The sequence below is a fragment of the Stegodyphus dumicola genome, chromosome 9 (genome assembly GCF_044657685.1).
Source record: "Stegodyphus dumicola isolate Sdum_Otavi_A_Nest chromosome 9, ASM4465768v1".
In the NCBI taxonomy this organism is placed as follows: Eukaryota; Metazoa; Arthropoda; class Arachnida; order Araneae; family Eresidae; genus Stegodyphus; species Stegodyphus dumicola.
The window spans coordinates 799,140-816,406 of NC_140776.1; the positions used below are offsets into that span (position 1 = coordinate 799,140).

The following is a 17,267-nucleotide window of genomic DNA, read 5'->3' on the forward strand; positions in this document are numbered from 1 at the left end:
TATATTATTTTTATATTATTTTTATATTGTCTTTGATTTGTTTTTACAAAGTTTGCATTATTTATCTTATTTTGTAATCTTCTACGTTTATTTCAACATTACTTTGAATTCGATTTCATAATGAAAATTTCCAATGTTTAATTTCTACAAATAATATAGTACTCAAATGCATAAACATGAAAGTGTCGGGGACGTTTACTGGAATTAAATAGAATTTCTCTACAGTAATTGATTTTTACTCCAAATTGAATTGACTAAAATGCTTCATAAGAATAAGTCCTTTGAGTATCAGCATTGGTTCATAATTCCTTCTATTCGCGGAAATATTTGGCCTGACTAGAATTGCCGGTTTGGCTTTAACTTATAACTCGAGTAAAGAAGAAACACTTTCGTATTTACGTATTTTTATCAATTATTGTTCATTGAACGGGAGTTGGTTTGTTCCCCTTGAAAAGTCAACTAATTTCCGATCAATGACAATGATTACATGTTTTAATTTTTCCTTTTACAATTGAAATTTTATTCTTCATGATGATTTAACTCCAGTCCCCATTAAAACATTATTAACATTTTACTTTCAAATTACTTCAAAACATCTTTCAAAATATAATTTACCAGTATGGATTCACACTTTTAAAATAATTCTACTTTAATTAAACTTAGGAGATAATATAATCAACTAATCAATATTGTTTAGGAAATAAATTATGTATATATATATATATATATATATATATTTATACAAGTTAAAGTGACCGATTGCCACGAAAAAGCGAGGAGTACAACTATATGTTATAGCACTCCCATATACTAAAATATTCTACGTCTACTCATTCTCGAGTTAATCGAAATACATATCTCTTGAAACGAAAATACTTGCAAATACCGAAAAATCTCTTTGTTGAATTCATTTTACAATCCGTTATTGGAAAAAAGAGCTCCGTATATATTCTGTCCAAAAACTATGCCAAAAAAATCATTTCAATTGATTTATAGTGGGTTAAATTGAGTCACAACCACAAAGTTTTCTTGAAACCTGGTACACTAAAGTTTTTGCAATTACAGTTCTTACTTTAATTTGTACAAGGAATTAGAAGGTGACAGTTTTGTATCTTCCATTCTACAGGGCCGATTAACGAAATTTAGCTAGCATTTTTCATACCGGAAAAGCGCTTCTTTCGCAAACTTGTATAAGAGTTTTAAAACAATATTAAAAATTATCCAAATTGAAATAAGGATTTATAATTGAACAAACTCGAAAAATAAAAATGCGAAAGGGAAAATATACAAATTGTAAACATATAACAATAAATCTCCTTTTAAAGAGGTCGCTTACCTAAAGAAAATTTTCTGAGTTACATGAAATTCGAATTCAAATTACAAGAATTTGTTAACTAAATTGTTCTTTATTTAAAATCATTCTCTGGGATCTGGATATACTTATGGATTACGAGGAAATGGAAACCCTTAGGGCGGAGTCTTAAGTCTCACAGTTTTGCCTCAAATGCCAATATTTTATGATTCATGCAGTTTTTCAAGAATAAAGCTTTGAATATTATAATAAATCATAAATGAATAATAACAAACGAAAGTCTTTAATACAAATGAGATGACAAGACGAATGATTAAAATTTTATTGGAGAGCCAAAAGTGTTAATTTTACATTTAATTTTTAATAAAAGTCTAAACTTTATAACTAGTTCGAAATTTTTTTGAAATGGTAATAATAAATGAAATTGTAATAAAAAATATAATCAAAAATTTAGAAATAAGTAAATCAAATACAAAATTAAGATAATAATAGTAATAATATTAATAATAATAAAATTAATGCTAAGCAAAATAAAATATTAAGGAGAAAGAAATATAAAATTTAAAAAGTAACAATAAGAAAACACAAAAAACATAAAAGTAAATATTAATAAACAAATAAGTAAAAATAAAATAGCATTTAAAAAGAATATGATATAAACATAGTAAAAAATGCAGTAATTGCAAAAATATAAAAAAAAATAATTCTTAAGCTTTAATTAAAAGCCTTAATTTTGGCAAAATGCACAGTTTAGTCATAATTAAGCCACTTCCTTGGCTCCCCAATTAGTATCTTTTTTATTAAATAAATATAGGTTCTGCTTATGAGCTCAGTTTTTCAGTCAGTCAAGGAGATCATCACATGACCAGTCCCTGGTCAGTCAATGTCCAAATTTATACAATCAATGAGATCGTCTCTTATTTAGTCAATGTCCTATATTTATTCAGTCACTTCAGTCACTGGTCAATTAGTGTGATCGTCAGTTAGTCACTCTCTCATCAGTCAATGTACAATTTTTAGTCAGTCAATTAGATTGGTGTCATTCCGAACAAATTTATCACGAACATAAATTGAAATTATGTAAACTTAGATTTTGATATGATGCTTTAAACTGTTATGTTTATTTTTGATTTTTTTAAAGCGAAAATATTTCAGTAAAGCTTTTCTTAATTTTGAAATTGTGAAACGCTTGCTGCGCTGTGATGAAGGATGTTGAGTATTCTCGTCATCAACGTAGATAACAGCGACGGTATCAACGACGATATCAATAAGGCGTTCTTGAAATTCTTGAATAGGTTTCACTTCTAATCTGTCTACTTGATCCATTTTGCTATTTATTTCTGGTTCATTATTTGTGTTGATGAGATTGCCGAAATTGATGTCCCCTTGTGCTCCAAGATCGGTATGCGATACAATGCATTCAGCATCCAATGATTTAAAAGAGGCATTCAAAGTGGGGTTTTCCTGGTTGAAGATGGTTATTCTGCTATTCATGCCTGTTTGATTACCTGAGTTATCAGGTTTTGGGTAATCAAAATTCCTTTCTGCTTCTTCATGGAAGTAATTCAATTGCTTTCCATCACTTATATGGTAAACTTCAGTGGGATTATTATTGAAATCTTTAGCAAAACGTTCGATGTGGTCAGTGTCACTATCGATATGCAAATTTAGAAGATTATTATCAAAAGCTTCGTTAGGAATTTGGAGAAGATGGGTGTCATTGTCTATATCCACATCAAAGGAATCGTCATTATGTTCATGAATATCAGCACATGAATCAAAGAAATCTAAATTATGTACCTTCGTTCCGGCACTATAGTTGTGTTCATTAAGGTTAATGGTATTTTCATCGTTACTTTTTCGAGTTTTCTCTTCTCTTCGAGGAAACAAAATGAAGGTAATCGCAAAACAAATAAGCATGCCCAATAGGCTGTCGATAAACGGTGTTGGTATAAAAACGTAACATAATACTGTCAACAAAAAGAAGCCCATTTCTAAAAATGGCCCGAATTCTTTTTCAGCAGTAAAAATAACAAATTTAAGCAAATGTGATCCACACGTAAAATTTTAGCACCACTAGATTTGATATCTCTAATGATTATGGTTATTAGCATTGTTAAAAAAGTATTCATTAACTTTGTTGTAATTCAACAAAAGCCTAAAACAATTATTAGTAACTTGATTGTTACAAATGTTATTAAAAGAATTCTTTGAATATGTAGCAATGAAAGAGGTTCTGATATATAACTCTACTCATAATATAAAGGAAGTTTCTGTGTGTATTTCTTTCGTTCATGCTGCGTGTTAGCTAATAGACTCAGGGCTACGAATTTGGTACATAGGTACATGTACACAAAAGCCAGTATACCTCGAACAGAGTTTTAAGCTCAACAATATGCTTCCATAAGAAACCATACTATCAGACGTCATTCTGACATCATATCAGGCGACGACATTTCATACGACCATCATAACAGACATTGTGAACATTGAAAACCGAGTGAATAGAACATATCGTTTCAGTTCTCTACATTCCTCAATAACAAGATATAATAAGTTGAGACAACGTAGGGTTTTCAGAGCGCTTACCTTACTAAGGGATTCAGGGAATGGAATTAAGGTAGCTCGTGCAATGGTCACTTTCTCATCCAACAGATTATGACTAGAGAGCGGAAACGAGAAAGTGACTTATATTTCATCTTCGGTGAACCAATAGAGCTAAATTATGCGTCTGCTTAATCAAAGAATCTCTAACTAGAAGAAGTAAAGGTTCACCGGGGTAAATGTGGCTCCGTCAGACCGAAGAGACACATTATGTATATCCTTGAAGCTTACTTTAAAGGGGCAAACCATTCCAAAGCTATCCACCCTCCGTACCTCACTGCGCATGTGCGAAATAACATCAGGAGGCAACAAAGCAGCATCAAAGAATGCGGCATGCCGTCGGCCATGTTAGCAATCTTTTACCACCTTGTTCGAAAACGTTCTTTGTTGTTGTAGTCAGAGGTACTTGGTTTTAGCTATGTGAAATTCTTTTAAAGACTTTTTAAATGTAATGCTGTAAGTGAAATGGTTTTGGCTATTGGGTGAAAACTTTGCTCTTGGTTTTCACAATGGTCATTCCAAATAATTGTCTAAACGTTTTCATGGTAATTTGTTTTTAAAGTTGTTGTCGGATAATTATAATGTATTTCAGTGTTTTCAATTTATTTAGGGGTGCCTTTAATTGTCTTTAAATATGTTTTTCTGTTTCAGTTAGTTATTGCAAATTTTGCTTTTAAAATTTCACTGTAAAATTTTAACTATGGATCCATAAAAATTTATTACGTTTTGTATGGCATGTGTTTTCCCCCCTTTTTAAGTTTACAGAAGAAAAGAATTAAGAAATTTATTTCATTTAAATTTTGTCTTCGTACGGCTCGCTGTTTAAATTGAAAGTAAAAATTGGACAGGATTTCTATAATTCGCCCCAAAATTCCAACTAACATCCTTTTGCTCAGAAAACTCCAAAAATGTATGAAAATAAAACATTTTGAGTTATTTCAAAGTAAAAAATTTACTATCTCCTCGAAGTGCGCTGTTTAAATTTCACCCTGCGCTGGTGTTTCACTGCATAGCCGTGGCTCTTCGGTACAGCGGCGCAGAGGCGAAACAGGTTTACATTGCGTCTATGGAAGCTTTCATTCTTCTCCTTAGAGAGTCTTTGGCTTAATGCTGTTGGCTGAACATCCTTCTAAAACTTATACACATGCCTGAAAAAATTCATGACACTTAGAATGGAAATCTTTTATCTTCACTACTTATTGGGTCACAATCACAGAGTTAAGGAAAGTGGGTGTTTAATTAAACTATTCTTTTGTCTTTTCTCTAAAATCAGTGCATTGGTTTCAGAATATTATATTCGATCTAAAGGTCTCACATCGCTTTTCCTCCTACTCAAATCTTTCGATTTTTATTTATACATAAAATCATAAACACTTTCGCTCACCACTTACATAACATGAACGTATATTTAAATTAGGTACATGCACCCGATAAAATATATGATGTGGCCACCACATGACTTCTTTGTGAGGACTATTAAAACACATGCATTAATAACTGTAAAATATATAAAAATATAAAACGTTTATTACAGTTAAAAACAATTTTTACAATTAAAATTAGAGTTTCTGCATCCAAACAAGCAAATCAGCCAACAGGCAAACTGACCAAAATTTTGGTATACAGTATTGAAAGTTAATGCTTAGTCTCCCTATGCAAACGGACATGGAAGTTAGCGCACCAAATGACTTAAATCACTAACTCTACTAGCTCTTTCAAATGCAAATAAATGGTGGCCTCGTTGCGCCTACCATCACTTTTACATTGCTCATAAATCGATAGCTATGCCATGCAATAAAGTTGTAAAATACGTAACCGCAACATAAGAACAACATAATTATACCCCTTTAAAAGGCTAAAATGCAAAATTTACTAATAGATAAGAACACAAATACAGAGCTGAACGAGCCGGTTTGGCTTTAACTTATAACTCGAGTAAAGACGAAACACTTTCGTATTTACGTATTTTTATCAATTATTGTTCATTGAACGGGAGTTGGTTTTGATGTACGTGTGAGTAACACGTGCATACGAAAATATCCCTAACATTAACTAGGAAAGCCGAAATCTTCATAAGATAGACATGTTACAATTAATAATCAAATTTAATAAGGAAAAGTAACAGTTGCCGGGTACATTATAACGGCTTAAGAAATTCAGAGCACAGTACAGATGCGAGTACACAAGTTCACATATCTCGGCGAAACAGAGACGCACACATTTGTTGAAGTAGTTCCCCTTGACTGCCGGGGAAAATTCTTCTCTCCCCGTCAGCCTGTATGTTTGCCAAACGGGTTTACTGTTTCGCCAATTGGCGCTTTTCTGTACAGTTTTTAAGTCCGTATCGCCTGTTTGGCGCTGCCGCTGCATACTCCCTCCGCAGTGTCAACGAAATGTGACATACCGATGCGGGGGTCGGATTAATCGTCCAGAACGGGTGATACAAATGTCCGAAGTTTTTTTCACACTCTTGGAAGCAACTTGAAAAGAGTCCATGGTTACAAAAGCGGGTGTCAGTCTATCTATGGAGATCGTTTGCTTAGTCCCTTTTATTTCGAGATCAAACGTTTTATCTCGTCTTTCTAGCACATTAAATGGTCCATCATAAGGAGTTTGAAGTGGTTTTCTAACTCCGTCGTGTCGAACAAACACATATGTGGACTTGTGAGGGCGTGGATGAATGAAACATGTTCGCTGACCGTGGCTAGAAGTCGTGGTCGGGCGGACAAAGATGAAATAGAAGATAGAGTGTCGGCTGTGGAGCAACGAGTCGAAGGAAGAGTTTCGGCCTTCCAACAAAATTGAAGAAAGAGTTTCTGCCGTCCAAGGACATATTGAACAACAAATCAAAGACAGAATTTCTGCTGTCGTCGCCAAAGAAGTTGACACTTTAAAGAAATTCGTAGCGATGGCAGGGAGCACTTCGGATGGTTTAAAATTTCTACCCATGTCTGCTCGTCCCTCTCTGAAGCTATCGACATATGATGGAAGACCTCCTGGCAGGTGTATAAGACACAATTTTCGATCGTGGCAGATGCAAATGGATGGGATTCCCAAGCTAAGGCCTGTCATCTCGCCACTTCTTTAAGAGCCGACGCAGCGGATATCCATTAGACTCTTCCCGAAAACAAAAGGTTACATTTTGAAGCTCTGTCCTGCGTCTTGGAGCTGAGCTTTGGGGAAAACTGTTTAAAAGACTACAGTAGGCTTCAATTAAAATCCCACCAACAGAGAACCACGGAAACACTTCAGGAGCTCGCCACAGATGTTGAAAAGCTGTCCCACCTCGCCTTTTCGGAGTGCCCGACAGAAACAAGGGAAATCCTGCCTCTGGAATACTTCATCGACAGCATCCAGGATCCTGAAATACAGAAAGCTATATGAATTGCGGATGTGAAGGATATAAAAAGGGCTCTGTTGTACGCCATGAAATTCGAGGCAGCCCAGCAAGCAACTCATAGAGACCACTACCCAGTCAGAGCTATGTGAGTCCACGAGCCAGTGGATCAACTGATGGCTCATTTAGATGATTTATCCAGACAAGTCGACGCTTTGATACAGAGTAGCAGTGAGAACAAAGTCGCTCGAAGGTGTTGGAGATGTGGTTCTAAAAGTCACCTATGACGGCATTGCAGAACACCCCAGGGCACGGATAATAAAGCGGATGAGTTGACAAGACCAGTGAATGCCTTGAGAAGAAATGTTGGTGAAAAGAAACCGACCCTAAAGTGCTGGAACTGAGGTGTTGAGGCCACCTACGAAGGAACTGCAAAAAACCCCAGAGCACGGAAAATAAGGCATATGATTTAAACAGACAATTAAATGCCATGGGACGCAAAAGGAGTGACAAGAAACCAAACTGCTGGAACTGCGGAGCAGAAGGCCACGTGCGAAGGAACTGCAGAACACCCCAGAGCACGGAAATTAAGACTATTTCCCAGCAACGATGCAGAAAAAAAATTAATAGCCATATCGAGGAACTTATGTTGCCAGATAATGAAAAACCCTGTTTTAAAGCGCTTGAGATTTCTACAGTGTGTGGCAACAGTAACGGACTGTCCATCAATGGGAATATTAATGGAGTTCCCTGCAATATGGCGATAGATACAGGAGCCAACGTTACCGTCATCCAAAAAGATTTGGCTCAACAACTGGGAAGCAAACTTATCTGGACACCGCCCTGCGTTACCCTCCAGACCGTGTCCGGTGACAAGATCGACATCGACGGAAAAGTAAACATTAACATCATGTTTGGAAGTGCCGCTTACCATCACACGGCATATGTAGCAGAGATCACTGATTCTTAAATGCTCGGATTGGACTTTTTAAGGAAATACAATTTTTCCTTAGACTTGAAAAACAACAAACTGCTTTTAGCATCTGATGACATGACTATCCATCCTCAACAGGGATCCTCGCCTGGAAATGTCGATGCCTTGTCCGAAAGACCCAGCTCAGGAAGCTGCTGAAATCATACTAGGGTCGAAAAAAAAAAACGCAAGACTACCAGCTATTCTCCATCCCAGATGCTCTTCAGTCGAGACCTTCGTCTGCCTTAAGACCACCTGTTTGATCGCCATACGGATACACCTTCATCGCTTGAGCAGCACATCCAAGATGTCCAGGCCCGTTTTGAAGTGATGCACCGTTCCGCACGAAAGCGAGTGAACTTGGCGACGGAGAAAGTGAAGACCAGATGCAACACGAGAGCTACTGGACATAGATTCAACAAAGGAGACAAGGTTTGGTTGTGGAATCCGACTTGTCCGAAAGGACTCTGTCCGAAATTACAGTCACCTTGGGATGGTCCTTACGCAGTCCTAAACAAAACGAATGACGTCGTGGTTCGGATCCGTAAGTCATCGAGCTCTAAACCTAAAGTCGTTCATTACGACAGGTTAGCTCATTACTATGGCCATAGTATGTAATGTAAATAATTGTAAATAGTGCAAGACCATGGTCCTTTTTGTTTCTAAATGTGTATTTAGTATTTGATTTGTATTTGACAGCATTTGATTTGTTTTATTTATTGCATTTATTGTTCATGTTGTTTATTATTGTAATGTAATGCTTATTATTGCATTTATGCCACAGTTGTAAGGTTGGCTTCCTGTCCAGGGATTGTACTGCCAGGGACGTGCAGTCCTTGGGAAGGGGGCAGTGTTACGGATTTGGTATTTAAATAGCTTATGTTAGTTGAATGGTAAATTAAATGGTTTTATTTCCCGCGCAGTGCAGCGCGTGACGACTATTAAAAGAAAGCTAAGCCGGAAAATTGAAAATACAAGAGCGTGTGCATGTAACATTTAATAAATATCTCTTTTTGATTTCGAGAAAGTACTAGAAAATTCTCACGCACGATTTTAAAATCTTATAAAAGGAGGAAAACCTCTCAGTTCGTAGTAGTTACTTAGTTTGTTGCTGTTTAGAAAACTGCTCTTGTTGACTGTAGCGAATTCGCGGATTAGCTTTCTTTAGCTGTTTTGAATTAAGTTCTTTTGAACGTTTGAGTAGTTAGAAGATAACTACTGTGAGATATTGTAAAACTGAAAGAATATCTGAGAGAATTTAAGCATTTCGTGATAATAATAAATTTTTTGTTAATTTTTTATTGGACTTGTGCATTCATTTTGTAACGAACCTGTACGCACGCAACAATATCATTGATATTTGAAGTAGTGAGTTGATGTTGGTCAAGAATGCCTTTAATAAGATGAAGAAGTACAACATCTCAGTGAGTTTCAATGAGGTTGTGTAATAGAGCTACAAGAAGGCAGATTTTCTTTCTTTGATATTATAGAAATCTTGGGAGGAATGTATTCACTGTGCATGATTGTTTGTCAAGGGAAGGTACTAGGCTCAAGAAGGCCGGGTTCCAGTCAGCTGGCACGGCCCTACTGAGATTGAAGACTGCCGTGTTTGACATATGGCTGTAGCACATCATACTACGAGCAGCCGAAATTCGAGCTGCTGGATACAACGAACTGTTACTAATTGGTTACTTGAAAGACAGCTTCGAGCTAGATGCCCTGTAGTGTGCATGTCATTGACTCCAAACCACTGCTGTTTGCGACATCAGTGGTGTCAAGCTTGTGTTCTTTAGAGGATTAAGTGGAGATCTGTTGTGTTTTCTGATGCCAGTGATGGCTGTGCATTGATTAAAAGGAGTTCAGTTTAGCGCCTGGAACCAACCTGTCTGCGACCTAGACACACTGGACCTACACTTGGAGTTGTGGCCTGGAGAGCAATTTTATATGACAACAGCAGCACTCTCATAGTTATCCCATGTATTCTAACTGCAAATTTTTACGTCAACCTGTTCTGCTGCCTTTCATGAACAACATACAAAGAGGTGTTTTGCAGCAGGATAATGCTCGCCCTCGTACCACTGTTGTAACCCTGCATGGTCAGTAGTGTCAACATGTTGCCTTGACCTGATAGACCACTAGATCTTTCTCCAGTGGAGCGTGTATGGGATATTATTGGACGACAACTCCAGTGTCATCCACAACCAACATTAGCCGTCCATGTAGTGACTGACCAAGTGCAGCAGGCATGGATCTCCATCCCAGAAACTGACATCCAGCCCCTGTACAACACAATGCATGAACATTTGTATGCTTGCATTAAAAATTCTGGTGGCTACACCAGTTTAAATGTACCAACATTTCACATTTGAAATTACTCTTGTCATGCTTGTGCATTAACCTGTTATCTTTAAAATTTAATCAATTAAATAATGTTACCTAGATAAATGTATTGCCGAAATTTCAGTACTGCACAGTAATTTTTTCTTGGTGTTGGGATTTTTTTTTCTGTCAGTGTGAGTGTATATGTATAAATAGATAGATATTTAAAAAAATATAATTGAAGATGTAAGAAAATTTGCATGTATTAGAAAGATAAAAAATATAAATACACACACACACATATACAGTCAAAAGTCTTTAATCCGGATGTCCATAATCCGGAATGATCTATAATCCGGACCTCAAAGCTACAAACTTTCTGCGCATGCACATATGCATTTACGCATGCGCATAATACATTTACGCATGCGCGTTTAATGTATAACGGACGGTATAAGCTAAGCTAAAATTATCTAATTCAGTTAATGTTGCAGATTGCATTGTTCCTTAATCTTCGAATTGGATCCAGCTTATTATTTTTTGCAGCCTGTTAGAGCAATTTTATAAAAGTAAGCTTGAACTTTCGATTATGTCAAAAAGAATTTCCAATTCTGGAGCTGCCGAAGGATCTACAAAGCGAAGGCGTGTTTTGATGTCCATCAAACAAAAAGTGGAATTGCTGCAAAAAATGGATAAAGGCATATCCTTTGTTTCTCTAACCATTCCGAAATCTGTTTATCAATTTCACGTGGCTCTGAGGGGGGGACGACGCGGTGCGCAATGAACTGGAAGTTGATCTGTCAGCACTATCCTTATCTTCAGGGCAGATGTTTTTCTTTTATTCAGCTTATAATTCCTTACTAAATGTAGTATTTCATCTCGATGTACTCCGTCTTTGATATGATTTAAATGAAATTCCTCGTCATTATAAATATCACGAATACACATTTAATAGTTTTCTGGTTGCAATTTTCTAATGTCGACTATGTGTAATGTATGCTTTATGCATGTGCGCATTGAAAGAAATGTTTAATAAAGTAAACAAATACATATTAAACTTTTTTTTTGTAAATTTTGATACCCTTTAGATCATAATTGCTCTTTATTTCATAAATTACGGTTTCATATTTTTAATTTTATAATTTCTGCATGCCATCTTACCAGATTTAAACTGATGATCTATAATCCGGAATCGCCGAAGTCCCGACGAATCTGGATTAAAGACTTTTCACTGTATATGGCATACCTTCTCCTTAGGCAGATAACCCTCGAGTGCTTTGCCATGGTCAAACTGACCTGTGATTTTGAAAATTTAATCAATTAAATATGTTACTTAAGTAAATGTATTGCCGAAATTTCAGTGCTTTACAGTAATTTTTTTCTTGGTGTTGGGATTTTTTTTCTGTCAGTGTATGTATGTGTATATAAATAGATAGATTGATAAAAAAATATAATTTAAGATGTAAGACTATTTAAGATATGTTAGAAATATAAAAAGCATATTTTGATACACACACACACATACATATATAATTTAAAATATAAGAAAGATAAAAAATGTAAATTTGTATTGATTTTTCAATTTTCGTTTACACTTTGTTTTTATATACTTTTTCGAATTTATACACTTTGTTCTTTGTTTGTTTGTTTGTTTTATACACTTTGTTCGAATTAGAATAAAGTGCCTTTTCCACCCCAGACTGTAGGAGCTGCATTGATGGAGGCACATATTATTAAGTTAAAATTTTTAATTTTTATTTTTCTAATTTAATATTAATTTCATGTATTTGCACATTTGTCAGCTTAGAAACAGGCTTTCTCTTGTACTTCTCTTGCTACACTAATCCCCTGATGAAGGAGTACCAGTAGATGTAAAGTCCATTTGCCTTTTATTATTTTTTGCATTTTTGTATTGCAGCAATTTTTGTTGTGAAATTGTTTGGTACTTACGAATTAATTCAACCACAATCGTGCAATTTGGCAATTTTTGCAATTAAAAAAAATTGCAAACTATTGACATTTATTGCTAGTGGGCAGACATTATCATCATAGCAAAAGAAAACATACTTTAGCAATTTAAAACATAAATTTTGATTTTAAATAGCAATTATATCAGTGGTTCCCAAATTGTGTACTACCGCGCCTTGGAGAGCTGCTGGCTCTTCACAGAGATGCAGCGAAATATTGTAAAAACCTTCCTAATTGATTGAAGCGAGACATTTAGCTTAACTAAACAATAAAAGAAAAAGCTAAAAATATATAGATTTTTTTTTGTTTGTTTTTATTTGATCCTTTATAGTTGCTATAACAGAATATTCTTGCGAAGGGTAGCCGGTAAAGCTGTGCCTTTTCGATCGTGTTATCGAACGATCTTTTCATTGCTTTCTACAGCTCATTTGGTAAAAAAGGAACCAGGAACCTTTTTTTTTTTCCGCAGAGCAGCGTGAAATTGATAAACAGATTTCGGAATTGTTAGAAAATGAAAGGATGTGCCTTTATACATTTTTTTGCAGCAATTCCACTTTATGTTTGATGGGCATCGAAACATACTTTCGCTTTGTAGATCCTACGGCAGCTCCGGCATCAGAAATTCTATTTGACTTAATCGAAAGTTCAAGCTTACCTTTATAAAATTGCTCTAACAGTCTGCAAAAAATAATAAGCCGGATCCAATTAGAAGATTAAGGAACAACGCAATCTGCAACATTAACTGAAATAGATAATTTTAGTCCGTCCGTTATACATTAAACGCGCATGCGTAAACGTATTATGCGCACACGCATATGCGTTTGCGTAAAAGTATTACGCGCATGCGTGAATGCATTATACGTTGAAGCATGCGCAGAAAGTTTGTAGCTTTGAGGTCCGGATTAAAGATCATTTCGGATTATGGGTGTCTGGATTAACGACTTTTGACTGTATTTTATAAAATCTTCTCCACTGAAAGCATGTTTTTTTAAAAAAAGTAAGTGAGGATATGGAAGCCAAACACTCATCTTTGTTGTACTATAGCAATGCAAAATAGCTCTATCGTGGTAATGTTTTATCACATACCTTTCAACGCAGGTAGAAATATTTATTCTCCTTAAAGGAAATGGTACAAAGATGCAGACGGTTTTATTGATCCCAATTTTTTAATAAAATTGACATACTTATGCCTAATTTTTGAAAAGGTGAATTCCCCTACTCTCTGTCATCAGGGAAAAAACATGCACCTTTTGAAGTCAACAGAAAAAGCATCAGCTTTTATAAAAAAAACTCTTAACTGTGAAGAAGAAAATTGGATCAAAATGCAGGCAAAGGTTGTTTTATAAGATTGCAGCAATTTTTTATGTCAAATGAACTTGATCATTCTGAAGAACTGTGTTTGAAGGATGTTTATCACAGCTAATTGTCTAGTTTGAGAAATGCTTCCTCAATGAAAATTTTGAGAGGTTTGCGTGGATTCAAATCTATTTAACACTGTTGTTTCATCTGAGTTTACTTCTGCAGAAGAAAGAATCTTACCGAGTTGTTTTGCGACAATAGTTTGAAAGCAGAATTTGGCAGCAAGGAATTGGTAGAAGTTTTCATTTCGATAAAAAATGAACATCCCTTTCTAAGTGATAAGACTCAGTGGATTTTAATTCCATTTTTGATGTCGTATTATGCAAAGCTGGATTTTTGGCAGCTGCTATAATAAAAGTAAATATAGAGCAAAAATCAATATGGAAAAGGAAATGAGAGTGGCCATATCCAGTTTAATTGCATGATTTGAGAAAGTGTGCTGTGATTAGTAGTCTCATCCATCACATTAATTATTAATTTATTGTTAATAAAGTAACAAAAAATGTTTAAAATTTAAGATACATGAGTTTTATTTATTCTTATCTCTTACTTATGATTAGCCTTACATTTACTTAGGGTACGGAGGGCACCGTGAAAAAATTTTAATTGAGAAAAGATCTAGTGACTCGTAAAAGTTTGGCAACCACTGGGTTATATGCTACATAAAAAATTAATACTCAACATTTTTTTGCAAATCCTTATGTAATTTATGCTGGTCTTCTGTTCATGTACACATTAATCTGTTTTCACTTTTAAAAAAAATCAGACAATATCACACCCTTTTCATTGCTCACCGACTATTTACCAAACACATCATGTCATTATTCCCTTTAGTGATTTTGCATAAAATGCTATAATCTTGTTGAAATGTTACTTTAGTCTTTTCTGTTGGTGGCAAATATTTTAAAATCAAATTTTAGGCAAAAGTATCACAGTTCATCTATAAAAAAATGTTTGAACTTTGATTACAACAAAAGGAACTCGTACAAAAAATGGTGATGTTTGGCTGAAGAATTGTTATATGCATGGTTGTCTGAAGAGTGATTATGTGCATGGTTGCCAGAGTGTAACACATTTTAGGGGGGTACTTAATGATAAAGTGATTATGATAATATGTTGAGTACCATTTGTTTTGTTTGGTATTGTTTACTAGCTATGTGTAATCATAATAATTTCTTAGAAAATAAAAGGTAAAAAGGCTTACCTTTTAGTCGATCTTCTTTCTAATCCAAAGGCATATCCGGGAGTGTTTATTTCATTCATCGATGCACTACTCACAGAAAGAGAGAGGCTTCTAAGATAATAAGATATTTAATTTACAATCACATCACTAAACTAAAATATATAGTATATAACACAGAAGAGTAGGATTACATGTTTCACTCAAACGTCCATCACGAGTTCTCAAAGTTCAGTTAAAAAAGTTTTAGTTTAATGTTTTAGTTTTTGCTGCACACATGCGCAAATCACGTGGTTGTCGGTGAGAGTTTCAACATACTCCCAGGTTTAAATTTGCTGAAAAATCAAATTTAAAACTGTAACATTTGAACAGGCTTTACCATTCGACCAGTTCTTGTAATCATCGATGGAATCTTTTCGCTATTAAGATCTTGAGGCAAGTCATTACGAATATCAGGATCGCAGTAAGTCTCTGGTTCACCAGAAGAGCTGCTTGCCACATTTCTAAATCTAGACTGTTCATCTGATGATGTTATCTCCAAAGGATACAAACACTTGGTTGGTCGCAAAACTTCTCCAAGCTTAGTCTTGACCTTAACTAAACGCACATGTCCATCCCGAGATTTGAAAATCCTCGGTTACTTTCGCCAATATCCAGTCTGTTCGCTTCTTATTATCATCGGACACTAAAACAAGATCTCCTATTTTCAGAGGTTGTGAAGCTTTTACATGTTCATAATTTTGCTGTAACTGTCCGAGATATTCGATTCGAAATCTTTTACTTAGATCTTGTAAAAGTTTTTGTTGATAAATAAGCCTTTTGTTTAAAGATTTCGCATTTATATTATCCAGATCAGGAACTCCAATGTGTTGAATCTCATGGAGAAACATGGAAGGTGTGATCGGAGATAAATCTTCAACATCTTCCGAGACATATGTCAATGGACGATTATTCGTTATTGTTTCACAGTCACACAAAATTGTTATAATTTCTTCATGATTCAGAGATGATCGTCCTAAAACTTTGCGAAGGATTCTTTTCAGGACTCCTATTAATCGCTCACACCATCCTCCCTACCAGGGAGCTGATGGCGGAAGAAATTTCCATGTGATTCTGTGGATACTAGCTTATTCTAAGATTTTATCCCAATTTAAGCTTTTGAATAATCTATGACTTCCTTTGAAATTCGTTCCATTGTCGGAATAGATGGTGTGGGGTCTTCCACGTCTAGCAATGAAACGTCTCGGTGCTTGCAGAAAACTTTCAGTTGATAGCGAGAAAATCAATTCCAAATGTACTGCGCGAAAAACAGCACAGGTAAAAATCACTATCCATGATTTTTGATTTCCCTTCAATATCAACGATCCAGTCAAGTCAACACCTACAATCTCAAAGACTGCTGCTTCTCTTACTCAGTCTTCAGGGAGAGCAGCAATGGGTGTTTTCAAAGAATTAGTATCGAACCTCTGACATACAACACAGCTTCTTATGACTTTCTTGACAGTCTTTCGTGTTTTCAAAATCCAATATTGTTCTCATAAAGCAGATATTAAAAATTGTACTCCTGCATGATTGTTCATTTCATGTTTAGCTCTAATTAATTTTACTACAATAGGATGATCTGAAGGAAGAATAATAGAAACTCGAAAATTTTCTGCATCATCTCTTCTCAGAATTCTGGTTTTAACCCTAAGGATTCCGTTAGAATCAATCATTGGTTGAAGTATACGTAATCTTTTGTCATCTAATCCAGAAAATGATTTGCTGTGCACTAATCTCAAAAGAGTTAGTTCGGCTCCTTTAATTTCTTCCGCTGTAATTGTTCCATAAGTTCTGTCATTAGGACTTAGTCTGACATTTTTAACAAAATGGAAGATCCAAGATATTATCTTTAGAATGGTATTGTACGAAGAAATCTTATCAAAATTAACTTCAGTCATAGCATTCGAATTAACTGCAGAAATTATTGTCTTCTTTCTTTCAGCATTTATAATGTCAAAATTCAGTACAATTTCAGAGGTAGGCTATTTTTCTGAATCATTTCTCAACCAATCGGGACCCTCCCACCATTTCTATTTGACTAAGGTTTCCAGACTGCATCCTCGGGAAGGGAGGTCAGCTGGATTTAGTGTTCCAGGAATATAATTCCAGTCGTTTGGATTACTTAGAATACGGATTTCTTTCACTCTATTGTGAACGAAAACGGCCCAGTTTT

At 35.2% G+C, this 17,267-nt stretch overlaps 1 long non-coding RNA gene and 1 pseudogene across 2 annotated transcripts in view; one reads left to right on the forward strand and one right to left on the reverse strand.

The window, feature by feature from the left end:
• Window positions 1-17,267, forward strand: part of LOC146995282 (cullin-5-like) — a 267,165-nt pseudogene that overhangs the window by 110,236 nt on the left and 139,662 nt on the right. The window lies entirely within an intron of this gene.
• The window catches only part of LOC146995283 (uncharacterized), a 122,457-nt gene that overhangs the window by 100,778 nt on the left and 4,412 nt on the right, over window positions 1-17,267 (reverse strand). The window contains exon 2 of the long non-coding RNA XR_015042921.1: window positions 15,077-15,166. This is a non-coding gene — a long non-coding RNA (uncharacterized LOC146995283). The remainder of the gene's footprint in view (window positions 1-15,076; window positions 15,167-17,267) is intronic.